The following is a 14135-nucleotide window of genomic DNA, read 5'->3' as shown; positions in this document are numbered from 1 at the left end:
CTCCATGCTCTTCATTCTTTTTTTTGTGTTGATTATTTTTCAGACGATGAGCGGACTCCCCAGCATAACAGCACAATACCCAGATTGGAAAGAGGGGCTCTTTTTAAGAAAGGCTTCTAGATCAGAAGGACGCTTGTAGAGAAGAAGCCTGCAGGATCGTTCTCAAGCAGCATTAACAAAGACTGTGTCACCGCTGCCAACCATAGTGACCACATGCTAACCCATTAACATGAGTGGTCCATGGAAATAATCTGGAGGAAAAAGGATGTTGGTGAGACAACCATCTCAATCACTGAGGTCATAAGGAAAAAGCAATGAGTTCCTTTTTTAGATTGATGTTCCCAGACTTGCATAGATGTTTAACTTGTTGACAAACTTAAAACTTTATACTATCTTAAGTTTTATTAGAGGCCAAATGAGTGTTTATCTTTGGATTGAACACTTAGTTCAAGTGACTAGATCCATATAGAAAGAAGCAGAATAATTAGTTCTCATTAGAGGCATTCACCCCCCAATAGTTGGTACAAGGGCAGAGCAATAGGTGGAAAGGATAGACCTCACCCAGCAGCAGGTTGGTTACAGGAGAAATGTAGAGAGTGGAGGACTCTAACCAACTTTCATTTACTTATTGCTTATTTACATTGCCAAACATCAGATTGTAAGAAAGCAACACAGGAAAGAAGAGAGATGCAATGGTTGTAAACCTCATGGATCAGGAATTTGATGCATTGATATGTGGTAGAAGGCAAAAAGAAAGAGAAGTGCTTAGCTTGGAAGGACTAACCACATTAATTTAATCTTAATTACATGAAGCATAGTCTAGTTATGTATAGAAATTGTTAGGCATTGGAAATGGGAACAAATGGAATGCTTCACTTAGCTGCATAGGTATGACAGGCAATGTCAACATATGTTGAGCAGAAATTTAAACTAAGAGATTGAAAGCAGTGTATCAAGAAGAATGTAGGGAAATAAAGTCAAGATGATGGCAGCCTTAAAGCAACACATTTACAGATATATTTTCCAGGTAGTATGTGAAGTGGATGTTCGGAGTTTCTAGATCTTGTGATAAAGATATTCAAGGTTGCTATTTAAAAGCAGAAAGTTCTCAAATAAAGGACCTTGTACTACATGTTTGTTTAATACATATGTATGATATCAATATTCCTAATAGAGTTATTGGGAAACAAAGTGTTAGTTGCCCCAATTAGGGATCTGCATCAATTTTCTTAATTTCAAACCAAGGTGAATTGAATTTTCTTTTTCTTAAAACTGAAAGCATCACAACCTAGTATTTTTCAATATTATAATATTCATTAAACATGTGACATTAAAAGCAGATTAGCAGTTTTGCTATTAATCTACACAATGTCACAACATTGTTCTCACTTAGAATAATAAAACTTTTAAACTTAATATTTGTCATTGTTGGATGTTTCAGTTTTTGATGGAAAATATCTATAGATTGGAGAATACAAACTGAGGCCCCTTAGCATCAGACTTTTCTCCAGCATAGTTACAACATGAAACCTGTCCCAACATTTCACACAGATTGTGATAAGCCTTTGTTGATTTTGTATTGTATAATTCAAATTAGACATTGCAATCTCAAGGTAGGAGCTATCTGTTTTCCACTTGGGGCCCTTGCTAAACAGTTGAACTGAACTTCATGGATGTGCACAGCAGGCCAAACTTAAAATTTCAGACAATTTGAGAAGATTGTGTCTCAGTAGAAACTGAGATTGCCACCCAAGGTTTAACTCTAATCTTTTAAGTTGGTAGATCCTTCTTTTAATATTTGTCAAACATTATCCAAGTTACATTAGTCTCAATATAATTGCTTCTAATCATATAAATAGGTGATCTTACATATTACTTGAATTTATGGAAGCTAATGTATGTCTGTAATATAGTAATAACTCTGTTAGCTCTCAGATTCACTAGCACAGTGACTCGTTCCAGAACATGGCTAAATTTCTATCAGTGGAGGATTTGTTTGATATTCTTTAGATACAGAAATTGTCTTTACAACTTATCATTTGAGAATCTACATTTTAAGGATGAACACAGATTCCCTGTAACATATGAGTCATTATATATGGCCATAAGATTTTATTCCTGTTGAACTGTGATCACTTCTCTTTTTATGCAGTTTAATTTGGGTTTTTATTTCTCAATAAACCCCAAGACACTATAGAGAAGCAGAACTGATCTTGGAGCATAGAGGAGGGTTTTGATTAGTGAGGTGTGATGGATGTGGAGCAGAGATAATCTGCCTTGTGTCCAGGACATGCAGTTAGATCTTGGCCACATGATTACATGTGCAAATAGACCATCAGGAGTTCAGGGTCAGAACAGACAGATATTCTGATTTCAGAGAGAAGGGAGATGGAGACAATGTCCAGGAATTGCAACTCAGGTAAATTCAGGAGATACCATAACCCAAGTTTGTATTTCCCATGAGAGGATAGGCAGACTTTTAGAATAAATGGAAAAACAACAGTGAAGTCTGAGGGTTCTCTGTGAGGTTTGTGGCACTGAGCAAATGTAGATTGAGAGAGTTCAACTGGCTGGATATTTGGCAGGAATTTTTTTTCTATTTGATTTTCAGGATTTTTATTTGTTTTTATAAGTAAACCATTTTCTTAGATTACAAATGTGAAACATTAGTTGTAGGCCTCTGAACAACATGGTGAAGATTTAGGAATCATTCAGAGTCCCACTTATCAAAAAGACCCTAGGGCTTCTGATGGATCTTTTATAATAATTTTCTAGACCTATTACTCATTTATCCTTCACTAGGCAGCAAACATACCACCTTTTTTAGTTCAACTTTCAAGACTACACCCTCATCAGCAATAATCACTTTCATTATAAAGCAAATATGAAGATTCAGAAAATATTGTCATTGAGAAAGTTAAAGAGGCTATCTTTTTTTTTAAATTTTAAACTTTGATGCTTATTTTGAGGAGCAAAAGTTAAAATGTGCCCAGCAGTCACTTATTTATTTATTTTTGATTCATTTTACACAAATGGATTATAACTATCATTTCTCTGGTTGTACACAAAGTAGAGTGATACCATTTGAGTATTCATACATGTCCATAGGGTAATGATACTTCTCTCATTCAACTATCTTTCCTTATTCCTCCCCCTATCCACCCGTAATTTCTTTCTACACAATCAATCCTTCTTCCATTCCTCCCTTACCTCCCTTTCCCCATTTTGTATCATCAACCACTTTTCAGAGAGATCATTTGGCCATTGGTTTTTGGGGATTAGCTTATCTCCACTTACCATGATATATGCCAACAGCATCCATTTACCTGCAAATGCCATAATTTTATTCTTCTTTATGGCTGAGTAATATTCTACTCTTTGTGTGTGTGTGTGTGTGTGTGTGTGTGTGTGTGTGTGTGTATACACACACAGTTATATACACAGTTTTTTTATGCCACAGTTTTTATATCCATTCATTGATTGAAGGGCATGTAGGTTGATTCCACAATCTAGCTATTGTGAATTGAGCAGCTCTGAACATTCATGTGGTTCCATCAGTTTAGTATGATGATTTTTAAGTCCTTTGGTTATAGGCTAAGGAATGGGAAAGCTAGGTCAAATGGTGGTTTCATTGCATATTTTTCTAAGTATCTCCACACCACTTTCCAGAGTGGTTGCACTAATTTGCCACACAATGTATGAGTGTACCTTTTTCCCCACATCCTCTCTAACATCTATTGTTGCTTTTATTCTTGATAATAGACATTGTAATTGGGGTGAGATGGAATCTTAGGGTAGTTTTGATTTACATTTCCCTTATTACTAGAGATGTTGAACTTTTTTTCATATATCTGTTGATTGCTTGTAGATTTTCTTCTGTGAAGCGTCTGCTCATTTCCTTAGCCCACTTATTGATTGGGTTATTTGCATTCTTGGTGTAAAGTGTTTTGAGTTCTTTATAGATTCTGAAGATTAGAGCTCTATCTGAAGTGTGTGTGGCAAAGATTTTCTCCCACTCTGTAGGTGCTGTCTTCACATTGCTGTTTCCTTTGCTGAGAAAAAGCGTCTTAGTTTGAATGCGTCCCGATATTTGATTCCTGCTTCTACTTCTTGTGCTTTGGGAGTCATGATAATGAAGTCTGGTCCGAAGACTACATGACGAAGATTTGGACCGGCTTTTTCTTCCATTAGGTGCAGAGTTTCCGGTCTCATTCCTAGGTCCTTGATCTATTTTGAGTTGAATTTGTGCAGGGTGAGAGATAGAGGTTTATTTTCATTTTGCTAGATATGGATTTCCAGTTTTCCCAGCACCATTTGTTGAAGAGGTTATCTTTTCTCCATTGTATGTTTTTGGCTCCTTTGTCTAGTATGAGGTAACTGTATTTATGTGAATTTGTCTCTGTGTCCTCTACTCTGTACAATTGGTCTATCTGCCTATTTTGATGCCAATACCATGCAGTTTTTCTTACTATTACTCTGTAGTATAGTTGAGGTTCTGGTATTGGGACAGCACTTGCTTTGCTCTTCCTGCTAAGGATTGCTTTCAGTATTCTGGGTCTCTTATTCTTCCAAATGAATTTCATGATTGCTTTCTCTATTTCTATGAGGAATGTCATTGGGATTTTAATTGGAATTGCATTGAGTTTGTATAGTGCTTTGGTAGTATGACCATTTTGAAATATCAATTCTGCTTTTCCAAGAACATGGAAGCTCTTTCATCTCCTAAGGTTTTCTTTAATTCTTTTTCTTCAGTGTTCTGTCATTCTCATTGTAGAGATCTTTCACCTCTTTTGTTAGATTGATTCCCAAGTATTTTTTTTGAGGCTATTGTGAATGAGGCAGTTTTCCTAATTTCTCTTTGAGAGGATCCCTCAATTACGAATAAAAATGCTTTAGATTTACTAGTGTTGATTTTATATCCTGCTACATTACTGAACAATATGCTGCCTTCAAGAGACTCATAGAAAAAGATGCCTATAGATTAAGGTGAAAGGATGAGAAAAAATGTACCATTGGGGATTTTCATTCTCATTTCAGATAAAGCAGACTTCAAACCAACGTTAGTCAGAAGGGATAATAACAAAAGGACATTTCATGCTGCTTAAGGGAAGTGTAAATCAGCCAGACCTGAAAATCAAAAATATTTATTCCCCAAGTAATAGTACATTCACATATATTAAAAAAATCCTTCTCAATTCCAGGAATCAAATAGACAAAAACACAATAATGCTATGTGATTTTAACACACCTCTCTCACCATTGGACAGATCTTCCAAACAAATATTGAAAAAAAAAATCATAGAACTCAATAACACAAACAATAATTTAGACTTAACAGACATATTTAGAATATTCCATTCACCAAAAGCAAATACACTTTCTTCTCATTAGCACATGAAAACTTTTCTAAACTATTCCATATGTTATGCCACAAAGTTACTCTTAGCAAATACAAAAACATAGAGATACTACCTTGTATTCTATCAGACCATAGGGGAACAAAATTAGAAAGTAATGATAAAAGAAAAAACAGAAACTACTCCAAAACCTGGAGATGAATAATACACTCCATAGTGTATTTGTGCACGTGTAACAGAAGATATCAGGGTTGAGATAACATAATTCTTAGAGGTGAAGGAGAACAACGATACAACATATCAAACTCCTAGACACTATGAAAATAGTACTAGGAGGAAAATTCATTGCATCAGCAGGCCTCTTAAACTCTCTGTGTGTGCTTGGGTGTGGAGTAACCTAGTTCATTGTATCAAATAATGAGTAATTGAGAAAGGCTTCAGTTTAAGACAAATGAAAGCACACAATAATAGGATTTACACAAGGGGCAGACCTTTTCAATTTGTAAAAGTAAACTCATTTTCAAATTATAAAACTGACAAAATTAATGATCAGATTATGACATTGATTATAATAGATTCCCTTCTCTTTTAACTTAATGAAAATCCCATAATCTTCTATATAACAATTTTATTGATAAATCGTCATATTTCACTTTTTATTTTATTTATTAAATTTGTTCTAAATAGTTATAAATGACAGTAGAAACATTTATGCATTTTGATAACTCATACATAAATGGAGTATAATTTCTCATTTTTCTGATTGTACCTATTTTAGGATTATATCTGTCATGAAGTTATTATCTCACATTTCATATTTAAATGCTTCAAATATTCCATTTCATCTGTGCATCATAGTTTAAACAACTATACCAAAATTCACAATAATCTCGGGTATTTCTAGTTTTTTTTTTCCTTTTATGTAAGATATTGAACATGTAAATAATATGAAATATTTCAATTTTTTATCTAATTTATTGATAATTTTCCGTTAGTTCTCTAACTGGTGACAGCTATAATAAAGTTCAGCTATAATCATTTGTCCTCTACTGAGCAGAATGTCACAGTTAGTGTAGTTTTTACTGCACACTGGTCAGGACTGCATCCTCTTGGGACTTGGTAGTCAAATATGAGATATATTTTGCCAATGAGAAAATTAAAAATGCTAACCTATGTTCATTTGATTATTTTTCTGAGACTCCAAAAAATGGTCCATAATGCTTTTAGAAAAATTGTCTGTGTGCATGGTGTATTCTGCTAGGCAGTTTCTATTAATGTATGATCAAGAAAGCCCTCATTATCACCAAAATAAATAAATTCAGAAAAAAAAACAAATACAAAGGATCAGGGATCTGAATTTTTCAGACTAGCAATGGTCAATAATTGTCCAATTACACATGAAAGCTTTTGATAATTGTAAGGAGAAATTTTACTAAAACCTAACAGTATTTTCATCACTGTGTAATTATTAATTGAATTTTTTTCTATAGGAAATAAGTGCACAGGTTCCAATTCTGTCTTCAAATGTAGAATATTTCTTTAACTTCAGTCCACTTATAAAACATTGACTAAAAGTTAGCCAACAAATACATGTGGTTGGCTGTTAGACAAGCAGTTAGAGTTGTGAAATCCAGTTAAATGTGTCCTGTGAAGGAGGAAGAAGAAGCAGCACTCTCTTAGACCAAGGAGAGACAGCAGGGAATTCCAAATAGCAGTATATGGAGCTCAGTGATGGTGACTTCATTCCCGCACTGGGCTATGGCATTTATAAACCTCAAGAGGTAATAGTATGATGCTAAATTGAGGGTTCAAAAGAAATTAGACACAGGATAAATAGAATTCAATCTGGGTTGTGGAATTACATGTGTCCTATGTGACTCTGGGTGTATCACATGGTTCTCTGTGTCTACAGACTGGAGGTATTCCATGTACAGGGGACACAATGCTCAGACATTTCTCTCCATCAATGACTGATGGTGTGGTCACCTGGTGAGTTTTCTAGGAACTCTCTCCTGACATTTTAGTCTTTTTACCATCTTCGTAGAACAATGAACATCAGCAATTTTTTTGAAATGGAACTGTTATTATTCTTTATTTCTATACTTCTTTTCTTTCTAAGAAAAGCAAGATTCAGAGATATCTGTGTAGGAAAAGGTAGTGGAAATGAGCATCATAGCATAAATGATGGGGAATACTTCCTTTTCACTGTGAGCATCTCACAGAAAATGCAGACCTTGGCTGAGTAGAATTTTTCATGTGCTCTCAACTGCAATAAATGTAGCTGAATATGTAATATAACACCCAGATAAGTCAAAAAAGGACTATAAAAGGTTATCTGTCAATTGTTGGCCATTGTTCATGTGTATTGCTTTGACAGATGACTCTCTGAAATGGAATATGCTAACTTTTGTTGGCTGAAATAAATTTTGTATTCCAGTATCATTTTCTGACTATTAATTGTGTTATAAGAGACTCAATCCCTGAAATTTAAATTTAAATTCTTCCTTCTGCAAGACTTAAGGAAACATCCAGAGACCAATTGTAAGAATCTTGACTGACTCACTTACATTGTAGTGCAAAGCTGCATGAAGGACGATGGTAGGACATTGGGGATCACATTCATTTTCATATTATAGAAATTAAAGTTTATGAATCTTCCACAAAAGGGAGTGAGTTAGATTTAAGGGCTGTTGATTTTTTAATAATCCCTTACAAGGTGAGTATAATTTCTCATTTTTAAGTCCATATCCTTGGAGTACACATTTTTTCCCACCTAGTGTTTTGTTCTTTCATACGGAGATATGATTGTGTCCCAGATGTGATAGACCACACTGCACCTTGCTCAAGTGCTTATGATCAAGCTAGCCCCTTTCTGGCTTCTGGAAACTTTGACATTTAATTGCTTTTTAACACACAAAGATGGTGGAGGACCCGAAAATGTAGAAAGAATGGAGTTAATATATTCTGCTGTCATATTCATAGTCTGGTTATACCAGGGCAATGTGAGAGGCTTGAGACTGCATACAAGGCAAAAGTCCTGATTGAGGAATGCATAAGGGGAGGGTCAAGCAGTGATAGGCGGAACACACAGCACCTCAGCACCTCCTATGCTCACGTTGCTTTGCCAAGCAGGGCTTCCTCTTCCTTATGGCATTTTGTCCAGTGATCTCTGGCTGGATGTGACACCTATACTTTCCACAGTGCCCTCAGTTTTATCTCAGTTACCACAGTCAGAGGGATTTTAACATAAAATTTCTATTTGTTCCATTTAATCACACATGACAGTAGAGTGTATTTTGACATCCTTGTAGACACATGGGGCATATCTTATTCTAATTAGAATTCCAATCTTTCAAATGTGTTTGATGTAGAGATTTTCTGTGGTGTATTCATATGTGAATACTATGTCAGGAAAACTATGTCAGATTGATTCCACTGTCTTTCTTTTTCCTATTCCTACTTCTTTCCTTTGTTGATTTTTCTCTAAAACTCAGAATTTCTATCTTACCCTTTTCTCCACCACTGCATTGTGTGTTAGTATCCACATATCAGAGAAACCACTCATACCCTTGGTTTTTGGGACTGGCTCATTTCACTTATCATGATAGGTTACAAATACATCCACATACTGGCAAATACCATGAAGTCATTTTGCTTTATTACTGTTTTTTTATTTATTGTGTATGTACTTCACATTTTCATTAATCATTTTTCTTTTGAAATGAACCTAACTTTCTTTCATAGCTTAGCTATTGTGAATTCCACTGCTATAAACATTGATGCAGAAGCTTCACTGGAGTATTCTGATTTTAATTCGTAGGTATACATACTGAGACATGGTATAACCAGGTTGAATGGTGGTTCCATTCCTATAATTTTGAAAACTTACCATATTGCTATCTAAAATGGTAGCATCAATTTGCAATTCCACCAGAAATTAATAGTGAACCCTTTTCTTTACATATTTGCCAAAGTTTATTGTTAACATATTCAATTTTTTTGTTACTGGGAAAAGAACACTGTAGCAATCAATCTCTGAACCACAACCCCAGCCCAATTTTTTATTTTACTTAGAGTTGTTTATTGCTTCTCTGTTGTGGAGGATGGTTTTGAACTCTCTCTCCTCTTGTCTTGGGCATCAAAGTCAATGGGAGTGCAGGCATGTGCCACGGTGCCCAACTATTACTGTATTCTTGACATTAAATTTCTGAGTTAGGTTAGTATAAGTTTAGTTTGCATTTCTTTAATTTCTAGTTATATATTAATGACTATTTGTATCTCCTATGTTAATAAATGTCTGCTTACATCCTTTGATCATAAATTGATTGGAATTTTTCTTCTTTCTGTTTTTCTATTTTGTTGTTCTTGAGTTTTTGGAGATTTTGTATATTGTGGAAACTAATGTCTTATCTTCAGTGTGGATAACAAAGATTTTTCTCTCATTCTGTAGACTCAAGAGAGGGATTTTATATGTCAGACTGCTGAAGCAGTGACATCAACATTAACTTGTTTAATTTGCTTATATGGTCAACATAACAAGAAGCCACTGTCCAGAAAATACAAGCAAAAAACATCTTTCCAAAGGAAATATTAGTTTGCCTTCAATTCCAATGTGCATAAGAGCAAGTCAGACAGAGAATATATGTCTGGAGGAAGAGGGTCGGGCTTGCTCTCATTATTTCATAATTGTCTAGGTTTTATAGAACAAAAGGGATATTGAGGCCCATTGTGTTTTATTATACTTTTTTTTCTTTAGAAAGATTCATCTATATCTGCTGTTCTTTGATAGACTGGTATTGTGGTGTGTCCTATCATAGGTTATCAATTTAACCACCTCCACTGAAGATCTAAGGAAATTATTTCAACATCTTTTCTTGGAGAAAATATTTTCCATGTGCTTTCAAATGTCAGTGTATGGGTTATTTATTATATTATGTGCATCTTTATTGAGAGATGAGCCATAGAATCTTGCACAGTATTTCCTCTATAATCCATCCCATGAAATATTCACATGTATTAATTTTACTTAGTGACACAAATTGTCACATAAATTATAAAATGAGTCTACCTGTATGCTGTTTACTGTGAGTTCTTCCAGACACTCACTGAACTTGAATTGGTCCTGGGGTTCTCTGATGACTATGTGCTATAACTTCTGTGTCTTAGGAGGCTTCTTGGATGCCAAATTCTTGTCATTTATGAGGAAATCTGCAGACAAAGTGATTTTAGGATCATTTCCCCAAATGCAGATCTAACACAAAACATAGGCAATGTTGTTATGTGAAGTCACTACTTTGGACCATGACATTAAAAATTGCTCTTTGGCTATTTCCTTAAGTCTTATGTAAGAGAAAAGTGGGCATTCAAAGTTCAGGGTACTAGAACCTCATCAGATATTTATGGAGTCTGAAGAAATATTTGGAGTATAAAATTCTTTCCAGTCTAGTGACTTGTCTGCTCTGCTCTGTTACCTCTCATAATATGATTCTCTAAGTACTTCTTTTGTTTGTTTCTCTAGGTTCATAAGAGTAAGGCAACAGAGGCCACCAAAATAAGTATAGAAGCTGGTTTCCACCGTATCAATTTTGCTTATGTTTACCAAGTAGAAGAGTAGGTAGGATTGGCCATAAGAATTAAGATTGCAGATGGCACTGTGAAAAGAGAAGACGTATTCTATACCTCAAAGGTACTATGTATGCAGTGCAAAAATTACTGCAATGTGATCTGAAGAAGTGAAAATATTGTTGGTCGATCAGTTTTTAGGGGAAAGTTAAATTGGCACAGTGTTTATTCACATAAAATAGAATGTATCAAGAACAGAGAAAGTTTTTGAATTCCTACTCACAGTCTACAAACATGAGTTTGATGTCCTTCACTTTTCTTATTCTCCAATCAACTATAGGATTTATTATTGATTGTGGAATCAGATGAATTTGGCACCAGATTATGGATTCATTATCTTCTAGTTGACATTTTAAATTTTCATAATTGTGAATATCAACATTACATTTGTCTTTAATAAAAAGTAATGTAGGACATTTCTCATTGTAGTAAATAGGATAGAGCTGAAGTGTCTTGATCATTAAAATGTTCAAAATGTGTTTCCAAGCAGATCTTTAAAAAATGCTAATTCTTGTCTTGAAATTGAATGAATGAGAAATACTAACAATCGCTTTGTAATCTGTGTGATACACAATTTAGAGTTTTAATAATATTATTATTTGATAAGAAATAGGTCTTGTGAAATTTCTTTCATAGTTTGAATGATTAATTATCAAAAATATAATCCAGTTTTCAGGAATAGGTCAGAACAAAGAAACCAGAGTCCTAAAGAAAATATCCTCCCTATAATTAACAGTTTCCAATGAATATCCATATAAATGTCTCAATATGAAGTTATACAAATCCCTCAAATATGGGTAATATTTTCATCTAATCCAATTTTCTTTCTTTAACCTCTGTAACTTTGATACACTTTTCATCAACCAGAAATGGTCCCATCTTGTTTGGAAAGATCACTGAAAAAATTTCATTTTGACTATGTTGATCTTTATCATATTCATTTCCCAGTTGCAGTAAAGGTAGGCAATTTGTACCATCAAAATTATTTATTTTCAGTTCTCAGAATTAATCCTGAGAAAGTTTTCTGTTTATTCACCCATTATGTCTGCATTGATAGAGGTATTGCTTGATTTTGTCAAAACTTTTTCTCCTGGTGATAAGTAGTACTTTGGGGCAGTTGAAATTTCATGGTCAGTAATACTTGTGCCATTTTCCAGCATGAATTCAAACTTGAAGTGAATTATCAGTGACTATCTTTGGAACACATATATATTCTTAGACCCACATGTGCACATGTAAGTAAAGACAAGTGTTTAGCCAGTATCATTACTGAAATCCATTATTGCTGGAGGCTATGCTTATCCAACCACTGATTTACAGAATGAAAGAGAGACATTTCTCTATGGGAATATATAGACACTGGAAAAATAACATAGCCAACAAGAACACCCCATTAGGACACCAGAGAATACCTTATTTAATTATACATGTATATAAGTATATATACATAAGAAAATTAAATATCTTTATATATACATTTTTTCGAAGATATATGTATATTTGTATATAAATATATATATATAAAATTTTATCTATACATATATATGCATACATATATGTGTATAAAATAAACAGAGACAATTTGATGTAAGAGAATAAAGGAAACTAAGTTTCTAAAGTCATACCTTCCACCTCCACATGTAAACACTTTGGAAATAGATAAATACAATGCTCCACTTATTTCATGGAGGATTTGTGTCACATTCCTTAGATGTACATAAGAGCATTGCTCTGCATGGACATATAAATGAATTCAGCAAGTTTGATGTTATGATCACTTCTATTCCAGACAGGGGAAGAGCCTCATCCAAGAGATGAAAACAGATCCTCACAACCCTAACAAAAATACTCTTTTAATCATTATGGTTTTTAGATCAAAAATTTCAGGAGAAAACATGACCTGATTGCCACCCTGTGGGCTTCCTGTGGGATCACTCCTTCAGGCACTCACCCCTCACAGAGCAGAGAGATCCACTGAGTCATATATTATTGTTCCAATTTCAGAGGAACACATTAGTGGAATGTAAAAGAAAAGAGGAGAAAAGAACTTCTGACCATGAGGACATGCAACACCTGTTTCCATATGTGGTGATGTCTGATTCCCTAAGGAGGACAAAGGGATTCTTTTTCTTTTTCTTTTTTATTTATTTTTTTTTAATTTTTTTATTGTAAACAAACGGGATACATGTTGTTTGTCTGTTTGTACATGGCATAAAGGCATACCATTTGTGTAATCATAAATTTACATAGAGAAATGTTGTTTGATACATTCTGTTATTTTTTCCCTTCCCCCACCCCTCCCACCCCTCTTTTCCTTCTATACAGTCCTTCCTTCCTCCATTCTTGCCCCCTCCCTATCCCTAACTCTAACCCTAACACTAACACTTTCCTCCGCCCATTATGGGTCATCATCCACTTATTAGCGATATCATTCGTCCTTTGGCTTTTTGAGATTGGCTTATCTCACTTAGCATGATATCTCCAATTTCATCCACTTGCCTGCAAATGCCATAATTTTATCATTCTTTATTGCTGAGTAATATTCCATTGTGTGTGTATGTATATGTATATATATCACAGTTTCTTTATCCATTCATCAATTGAAGGACATCTAGGTTGGTTCCACAGTCTGACTATTGTGAATTGAGCAGCTATGAACATTGATGTGGCTATATCTCTGTAGTATGCTGATTTTAAGTCCTTTGGGTATGGGCCGAGGAGTGGGATAGCTGGGTCAAATGGTGGTTCCATTCCAAGTTTTCTAAGGAATCTCCACACTGCTTTCCAGAGTGGCTGCACTAATTTGCAGTCCCACCAGCAACGTATGAGTGTACCTTTCTCCCCACATCGCCAACACCTGTTGTTGCTTGTATTCTTGATAATCACCATTCTAATTGGGGTGAGATGGAATCTTAGGGTGGTTTTGATTTGCATTTATCTTATTACTAGAGATGTTGAACATTTTTCCATATGTTTGTTGATGGCTTGTAGATTTTCTTCTGTGAAGTGTCTATTCATTTCCTTAGCGCATTTGTCGATTGGATTATTTGTATTCTTGGTGTAGAGTTTTTTGAGTTCTTTATAGATTCTGGGGATTAGTGCTCTATCTGAAGTATGATTGGCAAAGATTTTCTCCCACTCTGTAGGCTCTTTCTT

The 14135-nt window shown here is 34.6% G+C and overlaps 1 long non-coding RNA gene across 1 annotated transcript in view; it reads right to left on the bottom strand.

Moving 5' to 3' along the window:
- LOC306642121 overlaps window positions 1-14135 on the bottom strand; it is a 770670-nt gene that overhangs the window by 41142 nt on the left and 715393 nt on the right. Inside the window, exon 2 of the long non-coding RNA XR_013758393.1 lies at window positions 11814-11905. This is a non-coding gene — a long non-coding RNA (uncharacterized lncRNA). The remainder of the gene's footprint in view (window positions 1-11813; window positions 11906-14135) is intronic.

This window comes from Sciurus vulgaris, assembly GCF_902686455.1.
Source record: "Sciurus vulgaris genome assembly, chromosome: 12".
Lineage (NCBI taxonomy): Eukaryota > Metazoa > Chordata > Mammalia > Rodentia > Sciuridae > Sciurus > Sciurus vulgaris.
Note: the sequence above shows the minus strand (reverse complement) of the source record. Positions and strands in the feature narration are given on the sequence as shown.